At 50.3% G+C, this 18,636-nt stretch overlaps 1 protein-coding gene across 1 annotated transcript in view; it reads left to right on the top strand.

The window, feature by feature from the left end:
- Positions 1–18,636, top strand: part of ELFN1 (extracellular leucine rich repeat and fibronectin type III domain containing 1) — a 52,682-nt gene that overhangs the window by 5,063 nt on the left and 28,983 nt on the right. The window contains exon 2 of the mRNA XM_057379858.1: positions 4,409–4,534. The gene's annotated coding sequence lies outside the window, so the exon portion shown is untranslated. The remainder of the gene's footprint in view (positions 1–4,408; positions 4,535–18,636) is intronic.

Raw genomic sequence — 18,636 nt, forward strand, 5'->3', positions numbered from 1 at the left:
GGGATGGAGGCTGTCCCTGCCCCTGAGTGAGGCTGGAGGCTGACACAGCTCTCCTTGAACGCGCATCGTGGTGCTGAACTCTCCAAAATGTGAGCAGCAGTGGAGATCAGCACCCACCCTTCCAGCTGCCCCATGCTGGTTCAGCTCCCCAAACCTGTGGGATGAGGATGTGGAGGGACAGGGACAGCCCCAGAGCCRTGGCAKYGTGGGGACCCTCACCTGAGCAMGCACAGTGGGTCTGGGGAGGATGCRCTGTCTTTTGCACAGATTTCCCCAAGATATCAATTAGACACTGAAATCAAAACAGTTTCTGCATGAAGAACTCAGAGAGGGCTCCCTGCAGTCTGTCAGCAGCTGGACTCCCTCTGTTCCTACCCCAGCTGCTGGAATTTGTATCACAACAGCACTGAAGGGCCTCATCCCCCAGCACGGAGGAGCTCCATGGAACAGGGRAAGAGATCAAACTGTGGCTGTGTCAGTGCTGCTGGAGCGTGGAGCTGAGAGGCTGCAAATCTTCTCTTCTTGTGAAAAAAAGAAAAAAAAAAAAGGGTTTCTGGGCAGGGAATGGAGGGAAAAATAACATTCCCCACGAGCTGGTTTCCGATTGAATTCAACCATTGTTTGACCATAGATATATATTTATATATATATGTATAAATGTATTTTGCCATGGAGAGCCTGGACGATTCCAATTTGGGGTCACCGTGCGGGGACTTTTTTTTCCCTCTTTTTTCTTTTTTTTTGTTTAGTTCAGCCAATGAACCAAAAAATCAGTTATTTTCACAGCTTTGCCACGAWTGCCTCCAGGGCAGGTGAAAGCAAAGTTTTTAGTAGAGACAGGGTAAAAAAAAGGCTGTTTGGGGACTGGCACCTCGAGCAGCGAGGCAGAGCTGTGTGCTGACAGCTTTGCAGCAGTGTGTGAGCAGCATCCTGATGTTTGGGCCAGTCCCTGGTCCCAGTGGGGAGTGGGAGCTGTCACCTGCACCCCTTTCAGTGTCCCTTTGCCCACTAAAGGTGTGAGAGCTCCTGAGCTGAAGATCAACAAATTGGTCTTCTTCTCCCCCGCTGCAGAACGTTATCCATCTAAAGATTTCCTTTAATTTAGAGCCATGTAGAGTTTGAAAAGCCCTTCAAGTTCACTTGGGCTGATGAATTGGTAATTGAGTGTACCTGGGTGTCGGCGCCGGCTCTGCCTCTCTCTGCATTTGTATCAGTCCGTGTTTGTTTTCTGCAGCTGTAAATCACTCAGAACTTGGAGAGGCTTTTATCAAATCCTGCTAGGAGCCAGTCGTTTTCCCTTTCACAAACACATTGCTAATGCCACGTGGAACCCACCGGCTTTGCTGTTCATTTAAAAACAATGAGGATGGTATTAAATGGGAAGAAAAAAAAACCCTTAGCAACGGGGGAGAAGGAGGAGGAAAAGAATTGCTCCTGTCTCTGTGGAGTTCGCTCCTTTGGTCTGGTGTCTGTCCCATTGATCTCCTAATATGCTCTGCTCTGAGATTCTGATTTATTGCCCTGCCTCTCATCTCTCTGTGTGTCTCAGGCCTTTTCAGCTCACWGTTCTCAGCTCCATCAGCCACCAGCAGGTCAAATGCCAGCCTTGYTCCAGCCTCACAGGGCTTCCACCTCCTGGGCACTCACTTGTGCCCATTCCTCACAGCCCTGGCTGGCACTGGCCACACAGAGTTAAGCAGATGGTTTAAGGGTTTGAGAGTTCCTGGCTTTTCATCTCTAGTTCCCCCAGTGTGTCCTTGGTGTCTCCAGTGGCTCTGACAATCCCTGGCAGTTTTGGAGAGACCACACTGCCCCTATCCATGGCTCAGCCCATCCAATGCGCTCCAGCACTGGCAGATTTGGCAAAAAGAGAATTTCAGACAGCAGAGGCAACACTCCTGATTTGCATTCCTTGGAGCTGCTCTGATCCCTCACCCAGTGGAGGAGCTGAACAGCCCCACGTGTCTGGCATAACCCATCCTGTGCTTGAGGATGGATTTTCAATGAACTGTTCCATTGCTGTTTGCTCAGTGGGAAAAACCAGCGCATTGTATCCATTGACAAAGAAACGTGAGGAGTTTGCAATCTGTGTGTGAACCATGAGCATAAAACGAGGTGAAGAATCCCAAACGATTATTCATYAGGAGTTATTCATTCAGCTCTAATTGCTTGGGTCTAACTATTCCTAGAAAGGACTGTGTGGCATCTTTGTAGTACGAAGTAAAGGTCAGAAAAGTGTTGSTAGGAATTATTTCATGCTAAGCCAAGCTTTTCTTTGGGTGTAACAGTGCTATTGCTGTTTATCTCTAGAAAGAGCAGTAAATGGTGCTGCCTGGTTTCCTGGTGGCCCTGTGCAGCCCAGGTRGCTGATGGAGGGTGAGCAGTGCCTTGTTGGCTCCCCTTTCTCTGTGGAAGGAGTGATTAAATTCACCTACAGGATCCCCATCTCTCATGCATGGCAGTGTCCAACTTCCCTTTGTCTCAGCTAACCAGATTAGMGATTACACATGCCAGGGTGGCTGAYGAAAAAGCACCAGCCARAAAGGGTCTGGCTTGGCCTGCAGCAGATCACAGCTGTTATTTGCAGGWCTTATATTTAGGAAAAGCATCACTTTATTTCTTTTGCTGCTAAYCTGACAAACTTTGTCTGGAAACCCAGAGGAACAAGCACCAGGGAGCCCCACCGTCTGTCTTCCAGCAGCATTTTCTGAGATGGAACGACACTTTAATGTCTCACCAGCTCAGAATCACTTCACAGAATATGTGCCTGTCTCTAAAATACCAGGTTATTTTTCCTTACCCCCATAATATTCCCATCCAACATTCACTGGAAATCACCAACCCAGCGTTCACCTGCCTGCATTCAACACCTGTCATTGTTCTTGTGCTGCTGCCCTTCTCCTTCCAGTTTAGAGATTATATTTCACAGCTGACCTCCAGCTACCTGTAGCCTCCCCGGTGACATTTCACCCTTGTCTCCCTGATTGATTAGTCTATTATGCTCTCCACTCTTCCTGATGACTTACAGATTGCCCGGTGTCTGTCACAGGCTTCCCTTTGTTCTCTGATATTCCTGGAGTTCTGGAACACCCTCCGGCTGCCATTCTCTCTCCATATTCCCTGGCCACCACCTGCCTCTCTTATGAATGTCTRGTATGGAAAAAGGAGAAGAAATCTTTTTGCAAAATAAACCCCTGCCTGCTGTGAGTTCACACATATGCTGGTAAAACACRCTTCTAAGACACTGTCATTTTCAATGGGGCTCTTTATTTCCTCTGCACCATTTGGAGGCATAAAAATGTCACCAGATCAGGCTGTGATCAGTGACACAGCTTGGAAGGCTGCTTTCCCCAGAAAATTYCCTCACCTGTGTAAGTCAGCGAGGCAGGGACAGAGAGGGAGCAATGTTGTTGTGTTTAAAGGTGTGTGTGGGTAGGAGYGTTCTGCCTCTGCTGGGGGACAGGTCTGGGATGTGTCCCAGATCCATCCATCTCCCTGCTCTTGTCACAGCTTGTCCAGCTCTCTGATGTTGTTCCAGGCTTGTCCCAGCTCTGTCCATCACTCTGACATTTAATTAACTGCCCTGTTCCCCTGGATCTTGCGCTGGATTTGCGTTGTCTTTCTCTAACGCCTCTTAGGTCATGTCTGAATATTACGAACAGGAGGAGTAACAAAATGGTTGTCACTAATATTGCTATTATTGTTACTGTGTAGATGATGATAAAACAAGACATTGAATATCGCAAAGATGAGTACTGTTACACTCAGTGTCACTTCTTCTTGCTGTGCTGTTTTTTTTGGCATCACAGGTGAGCAGGAATTGACAGCAGTGGGAAGCAGAGAGAGCCCTGACCAGCCAGGCATCCAAAAATAACAGAAAAACAACAAGGGTGTGGGAACTGACCACTGAGAGCAATAAAATCACACTGAAGATTTAAAAAGACATTTATGAGACCACTCTTTGGGTGTAACAAGGATTGTTAAGCTTATTACAACCTGCACATGTTGGGTGGCTGTGCTGGTGGTGGCAGTGGCTCCTCACTCCTCCAGGAGCTCTGCATTGATGTTTTGTGCCATCTGCCCTGGGCCTGCCCAGAGCTATCCATCTTCTTGCATCCTTTTCCATCCCTGTCTGGCATTTGTCCCGTTCTTTTGGCTTCAGTCAGCCCCAGGTCCCCTTGCAGTGTTTCTCACTTCCACTGGCAAGTTGATTTCTTTTCCCTTTTGGTTACTCCACTGAGCAGCTGCTCTCRTTTGGACCTCCCTGTGCTCTTCATCCCCTTCACCTCTGTGCTCTGTGTTTGATCCATGGCTTGAGCAGCTGTTCTGGGTGTTAAYCAAGCCATCAACCAATCTTTTATCCCCTCTGATGAAACCCCCTCTCATGTTTTCTCTTTTATCTTTGCAGTKCAAATACTGGGCTTGGTGACCACCTCGTGGGACCCCGAATGCCGTGTCCAGTGTGCCTGCCATCCCCTGGGGACAACAACTAGGAGACCTTCAGGACAGTGACCAGAACAGCAGTGACCCACAGGTGAGGGGTGACCTTGTCCATGGCATTGCTGGTGTGAGAGAGCCAGAATGGATGGAGAAAATCTTCAGGGGAGGGTTCCAGTGTTGGGAAATCCTCCCTGTGGCAAGGAGCAGCCTCATGGCATCCAGGAGGGAACAGTCTGGAGCAGATACAGCAAGCCAGGGTTGTGTTTGTCACGTTGGTGTTATTTGGGTTATTCTTTGGGGTTCTTCTCTGAGTKCTCACCTTCCTGGGGAAACCCTGARCKGCTGAGYTGTGGCTGCTGCGCTCCTCAAAGTGTGGTAGCAGTGAAAGTTATCGTGGTTGCGTTTATAATTTTTATTTCTTTAAGACTGAATTCACATTATTCTGCTGAGATTTAAGGAGTGCAGAAAAAACACATTATTTCTCCCCAAGAGATGAAAAGTGCAGTGTGTGCCTGCATCCCAACTTCTACAAAATTCTGTTTTACAAAGCAAAAAAAGAATTTTAGGTTCACATTGGAGCCATAGCTCAGTTTTCTAAGACCAGATTTGGCTCTGTGTTCCCTGTTCAAATGACTAGCTGTGCTGGGCACTTAGAAATTTTCTCCCTCTTCCTCATCTCCACCTTGACATTATGAAAAGGGTTTTCATCAATCCGTTGAAAGAAGGAGATAACTTTTGTATAAAAGTGCACGGTTGACAGGGTTGAGTTTTTTGGGTAGCATGTAATTTTTTTTTTTACACTGTTATTATTTAAAATATGCTTTCTAAAAGGACAAAAGGGAATAGCTTAATGGAAACAAATTTCTGTAGCAAAATGTGCAGCTGGATAAAAAAAAGATTATTTCTGTTATTGCTTGGTTAGACAGGTGAATTTCGAATTTGAGTACAAAAGGTGCTCAAAAGTGTGCTTAAAAAAAAAAGTGTGCTTAAACTTCTCTTCGGTGTGCTGTTGAGATTGAAAAGAATAATTTTTTGGAGAAAAACTTTTYCTCTGAGCCTCTTTCTCCACCATTGTCAAATCTATAGCGGCGGCCTTTTCCCACAGCTATTATCGTGTTTTCACCTTTTCTTCTTCCACCTCATTCGTCCTTTTTTTGAAGGAAATGCAGCGCTGGTGAGAGGTCCATGGGTCTGGAAGGGAGGGACAGCAGAGCTGGAGGTTCATGAGCATCTCTGGAAGGCAGAGCAGAGCAGGGATGCTGTCCCAGGGAGAGATGGACAGCCTGGCCTGGGGCTGGTCATTTTGAAGGCATCTGCAAGCCCACAGCCCTTAAAACCACCTTTCCAAAATGACTCTGAGCCAATTAGGAACCTGAGCATCATTGAAGATAAGCAGAGCTGAGGTGCTCGGGTCCCTTGGGGCAGACACAAATATCTCAGCAATGCAGACAGACAGAYAGTTTGCCTGTCCAGATGGATCCAGACCCAGGGCCAGGCAATGAATTACAAATACAAGTACCAAAACAGCAGGCTTGGGACACAGAGGATAAAAGGCAGTTGTGTTATTTGAGCTGATAAGCTCCGTGTCTGGTCTAGAAGATGCCAGCATTAAAGGCTCCTGCAGYGATTTCACAATGGAGTGTTGCACCATCCAGCACTGAGTTACCTGAGATGTAAAATGGGCCTTGCAGAGAAAGCTTCATGCCTGCCACAAAGGAGCAGAATAAGAGTTTGTTTTGAGAGCTGTTAGGCTGAATAATTTGCAATTGATCTCCGTGGACACTGTGAGACATTGCTCCCCACAGAGCAATGATTGCCATTAGTGTCTCAGCTCCCTGCCTTCTTCCTCCTTTTTCTCCCCAACCTTTGCAAGGGCTGGGTCAAATGCTGCCCAGGCAGCATGAACAATATTTCCTCCTTTTTCGGTAATCATTGTCCCTTCTATTCATTYCTCAGAAACCTTTTCACAAGCAAGAGGTATTTTCAAGGGTTGTAGGCATTCATCTCAATGTACATTTTTATGCCTATTCTCCTTGGAAGAGCTGGAGAGCTAATTTGCTTTATTAGACCGAATAAAAGGAGCTTATGCAGGTAGCCTTGTGCAGRAGGTCAGGGGAGCTGGAGAGGAGAGACCTCTGAGGCTGCCACGGAATTTCTTGCAGGAGCTGAAAAATCAGCTTTTGCTGTTTAGATTGGAGCTGTTCTTCCTTCCATTGTGCTGGCTCCCATTCCAGCACCGAGAGCTGAGATCTTCTGCCTGGTCCCATCACTGGTTGAGCCACGAGGGCTAGGAGAAGCTTGGATTGGCAAACCTGGAGGTTTCCAGACTCACAGCACTTGGTTTTTCAGCTCTGGTGAAAGTTCCCAGTGTGGGGAGCCCCAACCAACCCATCCCAGGCRACACCCAACTGAGCAAACCCTCCTCCAAGCAGCTCCATGCAGTGARGAGATGACTAAAACCCATCTCCTGGGCAATTCACTTCATTCATCAATTAAATTGTTTGCTGTGAACGGTTTGGCCCCATCCAGCTCCAGGATTTCAGCCTTGTAATTTTGCTGGCAGAGGACGGCGGTGCCATGTCCGTGAAATCTGCCTGCCAACTGCTTCCCCCTGCTAAGCATTTTCTAGGCTAACGATCCCGAAAACCTTGCCAGCAGCCCCAGCTCTGTCCCTTTCAGGGCAAGCCACTCATTTAAACGTGAGCACATCTAAATGATTCCATCTGCTAAGTGACGYTGGGAAAGAAAAGATTATAGCAGGAGTCAGTGCTGTGTCCTCGGGTTGTAACCCGGGTAGAAAACAGACTGGGAGAACAGGGAAATGGTGAGGAGCTGAGGCTCAAAACCACCTGGGCAACTGTCTGCTTGATTTATTTTCTTGTTCATTAGATAAATTAGAAAACTGGCAAAAGGAATCCTCGCCTGCTCTCAGCTGCTTGGTAACCTGCCACGTGGCACCAGATGCTGGCTGCGGGGAGATGCAGCCCCTTCCCACYTCCCTGGACCCTCTCCCCAGTGACATTTGGGTCTGTTAGTGCCACACATCTCCTCGGTKCTTCTGCCACCCTAAACCACCTCASTGACCCATTAGCTGATCGCTGGCAGTTTTGCTTTTCTCTGACACCGTTCATTTTTGAACAGCAGCTATTTTCTAAGTGAAAACAGCGGCACCGAATATTGCTTTGGAGCACCGGCTTTGACCTCAGAACTGTTTGTTACCCTCATTTCATAAATCAGACAAGCTGAAGCAAAATAACCTGGTTTTTGGCAGTATCATGAGGCAGGACCTGCTGCCCTTCAGAGATGTTGTTGGACACTTTGATCTCGTGGCTTGTGACCAGCATGCTCCCCTTGCTCGTGAGCCACACTAATTTTTGTCTGTCAGAAGGATGAAGCTTAATGGTCAGACTTGATTTAAATCCCTGGGTAAAATTYACTGTCTAGGAGGTCAGGCTCCATTTACAGCGCCTTCTAACCTAAAAACTCACTGAAATACTCAGCCTACGTAACCAAATGTTAAATTTGGATCGTTTAAGCCATCTTCAGTACCTTTAGCTGCGTCTGATGCACTCCTATAGTGCGAAATGAGGCCACTGTTATACACGGAGTATTTACATAGGAGGGAAAGCTTCCAGCCAGGATGAGCTTTAAGAGACCACAACGCATTTCTCAGCCAGCGTGGAGGAATCCCCGCTGCAAAACGATGCTGAAAGCAGGGGAGAACCGGGGCAGGACATCCTGGGAAGGGACCTGGGGGCTCCCAGCACTGCAGAGCCAGGAAATGGGGCAGCACCTGCCCTGGGAATGAGGGTTGGAGCAGATTTTTCCTGCAGTCCGTGCCCCTTCTTGTGCCCATGGGATTTCTGCGCTGCCCGCACAGGGTCCTTGTCACCCTTGGGGACACATGTGTCCCTGTGGCTCAGCCCCCTGCCAGGTGTGTGCCATGTGTACAAACGCTGCTGGGAGGAGGAGAGACAGGGCTAATTCCTTCCTGTCATATGTGAGGAATCGGCTTAGGGCCCCGAGCTCCGATTACTCTTATCTCAGCCGGCATGATGCTGGCCACATCCTGAAATTACCCCGATTTTTTTCTAAATCCAGGGGATGGTTCAGGCTCACCTGAGCAATGTGAGCAAACTCCAGCCCCGCTTTCAACCAGGTTTGAGGGGCTGTGAGTGAGAGCACAACTTGGGGMATGTGGTTTGAACCTCCAAATGCACCTGGTGGGGAGTGCCTGGGTGTGATGGCAAATTCACCTGAAATATCCAACAGAGCACTGTGCAAAACATCAACAGCAACCCCTTCCCAACCTCTGTGCAGAGCTGACTGCTCAGGCAGCCTCACCTGCTGGGATCCTGGCAGATTTGAAATGGCCAGCCWGGGAGAGATGCTGTCAAGCAAAACATGGAGTGAAATGTTTGTCTGTTTGGGATTGAGGTGTGGATCCCTCCTGTCTGCTGTGCGGTATGTGGCGCCGCTCCCCATGGCCCACCAGCCCACCCCAAAAGGAAATTAGAGAGGGGAAGTCAAAGCCCTTCTCCACCCTCTCCTGCTGTGCCTCTCAGCCACTGACATTAACACTGAGCTGGCTGACATTAGCTTTGAATGGATTTTAATAACCCCCTTGCGAGCCTGAATTAGCCACACAGCGTGAGGGCCGGTGTGAGTTTGGACTCCTGGTGGTGAGCAGGGCATCAGGGGCCAGCCCAGCTCCCCAGGCAGTGGACATGGGGCCAGCCCAGCTCCCCAGGCTGTGGACACAAGGCCAGACCCACTCAAGGAGCTTGCAGTGGTTTTTTAGGGTCTTATGGCATGGGATCCTGGTGGTTTCCTGGCCCCTGGAGAGTGCTGCTCTGGCACCACAAGTGCCACCAGTGGGTCTGCAAGGGGCTGAGGAGCTACCCAGCACTGGGCATGGCCACCTCTGTGGGATTTTCCCCCCTCTAGGGCAAGGTGTGGTGGTGAGAACCCCCARTTCCATCATGAGAGCACCCCCAGCCCCTACCAAACATAAAATATCAGCCTTGGTTTAGCAGTCTCTGTGCATGGAATGCTAAATGAGATCAYGCCTGGCCCAGCTGGGAGTCCAGGCTGGGGTATGAAAATCTAGCAAGAAGATTAAAAGGTGTCCCCAGGCAGAAGAGGGTGTTTATTTCTTTCTTGGTGGCTGAGACGCGCGTGGCGTGGGAGTCACAGGGACGGTGACCTCCCTGAGCACCTGCACGTGGGCAGCACCGTGTCCCTACAGAATTGATCCTGGGGATGAGGCACTGAGCASAAAAACTCCTGCTGAGATACAGGTGGGCACTTCCAACCTCCCCTCTTGCACCAGGAAAGGCTTCCTGCCTGGAATCTTCCCTTCTGCTCCTATGCAGAGGGAAAACCCCTCATTTCCCTCTTCTTTTACAACAGGGAAAGCTAAAAGAGATGCTCAGGTGGTTCTCACTTCTTCTGGAATGTGCAGGGCCTGGAAACATGCTCTGAAGTTATTTTTTCCTCAGTTAAAGCTCCCAAAATCTGAGCAAGCAATGCAGCCTCCTTGGCCAGTCACAGTCTCATCATCGTTTGGGTGGACAGTGATGATTTCTGCCTGACRTTGAAATCCATGGCATTTCCAGTATGGAAATTGAAACATCCACAGGGATATGGACAKGAGATCCCAGCTGGATCTTCTTCAGCTTCTTCAAGTCAGGCTCTACAGGGGCTGTGAAATCATCAGGCACTTTTGCAAGAGCTGAGGACTGAAAACAACCCCTGAAAAAAAAAAAGTCCGTGGTAATGATTGAGTTATATTTAAGAGGCTCCTTCGTACTAAGTAAATGCAAATAATTTACTCAGAAAATATTTCCCACTAAGATCATTTCTACATAAAATGCTAACAGATTGAGATTATGACTCTAGTGATTATTTTTATTGCTGGTTTACATTTAAATGGCATGTATTTTCCCCTACTGTTCTCTCTTTGGGTTAAATCAATAAAAYCTATTAAGAAGGTTCATCTTCCCCTAAGATTCCTCCCTCTCTTCTTTCTTTCTCATCTCCACTGGTGCCCTTTTTATCCACCCACCACCCAAGATTTTTCAGAGCTGCCTCCACGATGTTGGTGCCAAGGATTTGAAAATCCCCTTTGACAGAGCAGAGTGAATCTGGTCTTTGCTGAGATGAGGGACTACAGAGGAATTCCAGCGCTGCTCCCTTTCCTCATCTTGGGAAATTAAGTTGGAGCCTCTTCCTCCTGTTTTAACACAGAATCTGTACCTCCTGTACCTCCACAGCTATGGGTGCTCTTGCTCTCCTTCAAACAGTGTCTGTGGCTCACCGAGGAGGTGCTGGATTTCTGTTTGGAGAGGAATTATCCTGGTATATACGCAGCGAAAACCATTAAGAYGCTGACCTTTAAATTGGGCTTCTTCCTGCTCGTGTAGGGAGGAGGTGGGTTGAGTGCCCAAATCTTATTCATTTTAATGACAAATCCCTCACACAGAGGCTTTGAAATGCTCAGCATTAATGCAATTCGCCTCCCTGTGCTGCAGCCTGGCTTTGCTGAGCAGGGGATGTCTCTGCTTCCCTTTCACAGTGATAGACCCTATAGATTTGCTCCGAAACTGCTGTGCCCAGGTACCATTTTTTTATGGATTTGTGAGCTCAGGGCAGTGCTGGTGCAGGGATCTGCATGCTCCTTAATCAGTAGCACTGACCTTTCTTTCCTCCATTACTCTCAGCATCACTTTTTTCCCCCCCTTAGCTTAATTTGCATTAGGTCTCATGTTATCCGTGTTTTTGCTTTGTCCCTGTTATCCCATTACCCTGGATAATCAAAGTTGGCTGTAATGGAAACAGCAGAAACAATTTGCTTACCCTTCTATTACAAGATATTCCCTCCACTAAGTCTGAGAATACCTGCAGTTCTGTGGTAATGCTAATTAACTGTKCATACATAGAGAAAGTAAAGCAAACGGCACCAGGATCCTTGGGGATGGTGGGGATTAAAGAAAGATGAGATATTATTCTCCTCTTTCTCTGTGCTTCACTGTCCCTACCCTCCATGGAAAATTGCTTTGCACTTGCAGAATAAAATGTGTGGTGGGGGAGTCACTGACTCTGCAGAGAGGTGGAGTTGGAAGGAGCAGAGTTCTCTGCTWGTAAATCCACGATGGAAACAGTGATCCTCCCTGATGTCTTGGTTTTTGTCTGTTCCCAAAGCAGGCTCTTTTCCCTGTGCAGATCCCCCTGTCTTGCAGCCCAGTGCTCAGGTCCTGATTGTTCAGCTCCCCCCAGGACAGAACTCCAGCAATTATGGGTGTAAAACCTCCTGCCCAGCCTTGAGGATTGGTTTGAACAGTGTCTGTAAAGGAATGGCCATGGCAGTGCAGGGTACCCACTGCTGGGAGAGGCTGTTGTGTCCATCAGGATGCTCAGGTGTCCTCTCTCATCTTGGGTGGCTGAGGCAGCAGCAGCTTCAGAGCAGGGAAGGCCTGGGGAGAAGGAGAAAGATGGTAACAAAAAAAAAAAAAGGAAGATCATGGGGATAGAGGGGACTGTCCCAGCCATCCCTCTTCATTTTGCAGTGCCCAGTGCCTCCGGTTCTGCCCATCCCTGGAGGTTCATGGGGCAATCTCCCCCTTTCAGTGTGCAAGCCTCACGTGAGGCTCTCTCCTCCTGTCAGCTGAACCAAGAGTGCCTGACACAGCCAGGCATGCATGCAGGGCTSCTGAGCTCTCCATGCAGGAGGAATCCCACTCAAATCCTCCCACCAGCTCCTCGCTGAGCTCTCCCCAGCTCCTCTGCCAGCAGCGTGGACAGAGCCCCTCACTGCAGCCCATGGAGAGCCTGGGACTGACCCTGACACTCTGTGCCCATGGGTATGGACCCTGTGCTCCAGGAGGGACACTGCCCCTGCCCTGAAACTGTGAGGGAGATGTTATTTGTGCTCTGCTAACCACAGAACCTTTGATGCAATACTCATGTTTGGGATTTTACCACATCTCTCATCCTCCAGGTCTGTCAGGGAGCTGTGACTCAGACAGAGGCATCAGTGGAGGCAGTTCTGGAGCTGCAGCCAGCAGCTGTCATGTGGAGGGCATCAATAATGGATGTGCAGGTAGATGTGCATGACCTGGGAGCTCAGGACCTTCCATCCCTGAGCGGTTCCAGCTCCTTTAAAAGATCCCTGCACACCCAGCCCTGGCTCTGGCCACGCCAGAGGGCTGAGATTGCACAGGAATCAACACATCTGGGCAAAGAAAGGGCTGAGAGGGGCGAGGGCTTGGTGCTGCACCTCTTTTTCTGCTTGGAGCAACGTGATAATTCCTTCCTCACTGACAAAACCTCCGGTGCTTGCTGTTTATCATCACCCTGTGTGGGGTTTTGGGACTCTGGGTACCAAGGTGCCTGCTCTGCTGGCAAACCTGATCATATTTAGGATGCTTTGAACCTATCTCCATGGTGTTCATCATTTAAAGGAGCTCCACGTGCAGGTTGTTGGCACAAAGAGCTTTTGGGGTGCTTGGGTGAGGCCAAAGGGGTTTTCAGGAGCAGTCAGGGCCCAACCAACTGCACCCCAAGGGGCTGAACAGAGCCATGCTCTGCCTTGCAGGTGCATTTCCCCAGCCAGAAACTCAGTCCTGAAGCACCTGAACCTCAGCAGAAATGAGGAGGCTCAGATTAGAATGATGGCTTGAGTCAGTCCCAAAATCAAGCTCTGCCATCCCAGACATTTTGGATCTGATCAGGCAGCACAAGCTCTAATTATAAGAATGAGTTTAAAAATGAAAAGATGAGTTTGCCTCATAGGAAGGGATGCTTGGGATTGGAGATGGAACTGTGTATCACTCKGATCAGCTGGGAATTTCTTGTTGATTTTACATTGCTGAGTCAAAGGTAAACTTCCTATTAACTTCCCTGAGAGAGCCTATAATGATTTGACCCTTAAAATTAAAGATTTGGAGTTACTGACTCCAGCACAGCTGTGCTGGTGGAGTTCAAGCAGCACACTGAAATAGCCAGCAGCTTTCAACAGCAATTACACTCAGCACTGCTCTGTCTCCTCAACTCCTGACACCATTTGGGGGGGGAAAAAAAAGCAAAGGTTGAATTCATGGGTTTTGTTTCTCTACAGTTCAAAGGATACAAGAGCCTGGTTTTTAATTGGCACTGAGTTCTGCCAGTCCTGAGACTGACACCCAGGAGGAGCAGCAGCTGAGGAGGGATGCTCTTTGAAGTCCTGGGTGCCTGYCACCCATTCTGCAGGTACTCACAAGTCTCCTTGCGAGATCTGGGGGCAGAGGAGCCCCAGTTGCTTCATTTCTAATCATTAATGCATTGGTCTGTTCTCTGCTTTCTTTGCTCTGGTGTTCTCTGTGCACGGTCCAGGCAGAGCCGCGTGTTGGGAGGTTTGTGCTGAGATCACAGAGCTGATTCCTTCCCCTCTGCATTTCCTGACAGCTCAGCTGTGCCCAGCCCCAGGGCTGGAGCCTGCAGGAGGCAGGAATGGCCAGTGTGACCCTGTGGAGAGAAGCAGGAGTCTCTCAGGCTGTGCACACCCTCACCTGAGCCCCAGCACCTCGGCCTGGAGGAATCTCTGACGTGCAGAGTCTGTGGGTGCAGGAGCTGCTGGGATGGAGGGGTTGGCTTTGTTGGGAAGCCCTGGAGGGTCAGATGCCAGCCAGAGACAGTGCCAGCCCCTCTGGCAGGGTCACAGGGTGTGTGTGGCACCGTGCAGCGATTCAGGCAGCAGAGCTGGGAGGGGAGCAGGGTGATCTGCTTCAATAGGCACCATCATCTTCCACCCCAGTGGGACTTGAAAACCCCTTCTTGACTGAGATTTAACAAAAGCATCTTTCCAGGCTGCTTTCTGCTCTGCCTAGGAGCAGGAAGGCTCCTGCAGGCTCTCTGAGCAGTGCAGCTCTCACTGATGATTTCCCTGATGCTCAGAATGGGGTCCCAGCTTCTTCTCTCTGCAGCTTCAGCATCACTCCCACCTTTCTGGCTGCCTGCTTTTCTTGACCTCACCTTTCCTTGCCAAGCTGGCTCACGGCTTTACATCCTGCAGACTTCCTCACCCCTSTGTCTTCTCTGCTCATTTGTGATTTGACCTCAGGAAATCACCGKCACAGGTGCCCTGTGCTCATTGTGCTCCGTGCCCATTCCTGCTTTGCCCCGGGTGCCTTTATCATTTCCACCAGCACGGTCTCAGTGAGTCCTGTGCAAAGACAAAACCCTCAGCAGAGCATTGTCACTCCACCTGGCCCACGCCAGGCTGGAGCTGTCGGTCCCAAAAGCTCAGCAGGGTGGATATACTTATTGCTAGAAAGCTTTATATTTACCGTGGCCTTTCTGACATTACAATAAATGCATTTCAGAGCCCGAGAAGTATAAAAATAAACTGCAAGGAAATCAAGACAGCTAATTAGCCAAAGGTTACCGCTGGGCTCTGTGACTGTCAGCCCTTTTGAAGTTCTCTGTGCAGGCAGATGTGTGCGTGGTGCTGCTGCTCCTTTGAATAAATGTCTCGGTTTCCAGAGTGGCTTCACATCAGGATGTGACTGAGCACATGTGAGGCCTGTCACAGCCAGCCTGGGCAGGATAATCAGCATCCTTTAACCCTGCACTTCTCCAGGGCTGGAGAGCACCTCATCTCGTGGAGTGGCTGATCTGTGCTGCGCTGCCTCCAGCCCCTCGTSAGCAGGGCTGGGCTGGGAGGTGAGGAGTGTCCAGAGAGCTCCTGACTGCACAGACACCTTCTGTTCCTCCAGGATGAGCTGTTCCTGTGCCCAGACTGCTGAGGGGTGCACTGGCCATCAGGGTTTGGGGTGCATCCATGGGGATGAGTGACAGAGTACATCACATCCCCCAGCATATCGTGGTCTCACCCCCATGTCCATCATTCCCCAATATCCATATTTTCCTGAGGATGAGCATCTTGTGTGGAGCTGCAGGAGCAGCAGATGGTACAAGAGGAAGGGGAGAGGGGGTCCTGGCTGAGCTGAGAGCTGAGGGAGTGTGTGACTGCCACAGCAGAGGAGAGAGGTTGAGCTGGGCTGACATCGGCCGTGGTCCTTGGGTCCTGGGTCCAGAGGAATGTTTTGATCATGATTGGGTAGGAAAGCCTTGTGTGGAGCAGCACTTTGGACTTGGAACTGTGTCCCTTCAGCCCTGCCATCCCCTCCCCAAGCTGTGTGAGCTTTCTCTGCCTGTTCTCCCTGCACAGGGATCAGTGACAGTTTGGKCACAGTGACCTTACAGGAACCACGGCATCACCTGTGCTGCCCTCCTCTTCTCCACTCCTTTCCTCCTTCCCTTGTTCTGGGGGCTCCATTTCCCTTTGGAAAACCCTTTTGCAGCTCCCCCTTCCCTCTCCCCAGTTTCCCTCTCTCCTGCTCACAGCTCAAGCTGAGGATCGTGTGTTTGCTCAGCCCCACTCCTCCCGGAACGTTAATTTGCTGCTCATTTCCTTACAGACTTTACACCACGGGCTGGGGCTTTGTGTGCATGTGTGTGTGTGATTCAATTAAACAAAACACAATAAAATCAGGGAAAACAGAGGGAGACACAGACAGATAGCAATTCCCTGCTCTCCCAGGGCTCAGCTCTGCCTGTGAGCTCGGCCCCAGCATGGCTCTCTGATGTTGCCACATGGATTTGCTCGTAGCAGCTCTCTGGATCTCCTGCTCGGGGTTTCCATCCCTCTGCTGGGACCCTGCTTCTGCTGTCAGAAGTTGGGGCTGCTCCATCACACGAGGTGAAGCTCGAAGGAGCTGGCTGCTCATTTTAAATCAGCCCTGGAATGCTGAGCCATCTCCAAATGCTCATCCCCTCTTCCATCCCTCCTTTGCCTCTCTGCAGTTCAGTCTCTACCCCATCCTGCTCTACCCCTCTGGCAGGTTCCCCCTGTCCTAGCACCAAGGTTTTTCCCAAATCTCACATTCCCCAGCAGCAGCTGTGCTGTGCAGGGCTTTGCCTGCCTGTTGAGCTTCCCTTCCACTGCTCCATGCCCCTCTCTGTCATTCCCTTCCCTCTCTCACCCCCTCCTACCTTTCTTTCTTCCCCTTTTCCCCTCTAATCCCTCCATTCTGTGAATTTGTGCTTTCTGAGCATTCTTTTCTCACAGCCTTCTCCTGGCAGGTTTTTGCACGTGGTGTCTGTGTCTCCTGGAGAGTTTTTCCTGCTCACTCTGCCCTGCCTGGCTCCCTGGCTCTGTGATTTATTTTGTGAATCCAGCCTCTTCCCCCCGGGTGAGCCGCTGGGCTGCAAATCTGGCACCTAAAGTGGGTCAGAGCAAGTGGAAGGAGATGGTCCCGGGAAGGGCAGAGGGAGAGCAGGCACCAGAGACAGCCCCGACAGATTATAGGGTGGGTGGGAGAGCAGCAGATGTTCTTAAAAAAGGGAAGATTTCAAGGGTTTTTTTTAAATGCACATAAAATGTGATTAACGAAATCCTGACACTCAGCACCCTGTCCTTAGGGAAAAAAGCTGACAGCAGAAGTGACCCCCGCTTTCCCAACTGCAGCCCCCAGACACAGAGCCCTCCTGGGGATGGGAGAGATCYCACTGTGCCATTTCCCTCAGATTTAACACCCTCTGAACTCTGGGAGGGGCTTTGTGCTGCTGAGGAGAAACACCCCGAGGAGGGCAATCCCTGATCGATGCTTTGTGCCAAGGAGGGCAATCCCTGATGGATGCATTCGGGATTGTGCCTGTTCAGCAGGGCAATTGCCTTGTCCAGACACCTCAGCCACCCTCAGGGTGGGCTCTGGAAGCATTACAGAGATGCTCCGTGCTTCCATGTGAGCTCAGAGCTCCTTCTTTCACTGTGGAGGGCTCCTTCTCACCCCAAAGGTGATCCTTGTCTCACCTTGGCCCAGCAGAGGCAGGATGGTGTGGTGGCACATCCCTCCTCAGTTTTGGCTCCTGGCTGCCACAGGACTGTGAGAGCTCCTTGCTGAGCAAGAACAGATGTGGCCAACATCTGTCCTGGTGTGCAGGAGAAGGGAAGGAGCTGCCCTGTGCAGCAGAGAGCCAAGGGATTGTCCACCTTCCTCCTAAACTTGACAAAAACCTCCGCTCGGGGACCTGTGGCTCCCACGCTTTTGTCCCCATGGACCACACACGTCCCCAGCCCAGGAATGATTTTTAGCTGACAGCAGTGCTGCAGCATTTCCTGCGTGTGCAGTCAATGCACCTGGAGCCATTCCCAGATGTCTCTCCTCATTAATGCCCCCTTAGCAATTTTCTGAGGACCAGCATCCATCTCCAGCATTAAAAGCAGTTCCTTCCTCTTTGATTTATGGATATTAATCCATGCCAGCAGGCAAGAGGCATGACATGTCTACATAATATATACACTATTACATTGKTTTTTGTTCCTTTCCTTTCTCCTCCACCTCCAAGGCTACACCTTTCTCATTTCTCTGTAACATTTGACCCTTCATGCTGGGCTCAGAAGGACAACCTGCACCGTGGAGTTGGTAGATCAGCTTTATGAGTCTGTGCAGTGGGCACAGCCAGGCTCCAGCAGAGAAAACCCCCTGAATCCCATTCCCCAGGGATGCTCAGGGTGGCTGCTGTTGTTCCTGGGGCTCTGAAGCTCTGTCAGTCCCATTTCTCTTGTGCTGATGGTTCCACAGGACAGGCCAAGCTCATGAGCCTGCTGGCAGCTGAGCCTGAAACAGCGCCCAGGCAGRGCTCCAGCAAGGCTGAGCTTCTTCTGCAGCCATTCAGATGCTGGCTCCACATCAGTGCTGGCTAATGCTGTCCAGCCCTCTGATTCAGGGGCCARAACCCAGATTAAAGAGTGTTAGCTCCACCAGCTCTGCTCCTCCACCTGCTCGAGCTGTGCTCCTGGTGCTGGGTTGGCAGGAACCTTCACAGCTCGTTGACCTGTGCTCCTGGGCTGTTCCCAAAGTGCAGGACAGCTCAGATTGAGCAGCCAGCTTCTAGTGATCTCASTGGGAAGAGAGGGAAGGAAGGTCTCAGGACCTTGGCATGGGGATGCTTTAATTTTCCTTTCCCATGCGTGTGCTGTGTGAGAGCTCAGCCTGCTCTGCCTGCTCAGGACGGCCCTGATGCCTGGCAGCAATGCCCTCACCCCGCTCAGGACAGCCCTGATTCCTGGCAGCAATGCCCTCACCCCGCTCAGATGGCCCTGATTCCTGGCAGCAATGCCCTCACCCCACTCAGGACGGCCCTGATTCCTGG

The sequence above is a fragment of the Malurus melanocephalus genome, unplaced genomic scaffold (genome assembly GCF_030028575.1).
Source record: "Malurus melanocephalus ecotype Western Australia unplaced genomic scaffold, MMel_1.1 scaffold_425, whole genome shotgun sequence".
Classification (NCBI taxonomy): Eukaryota; Metazoa; Chordata; class Aves; order Passeriformes; family Maluridae; genus Malurus; species Malurus melanocephalus.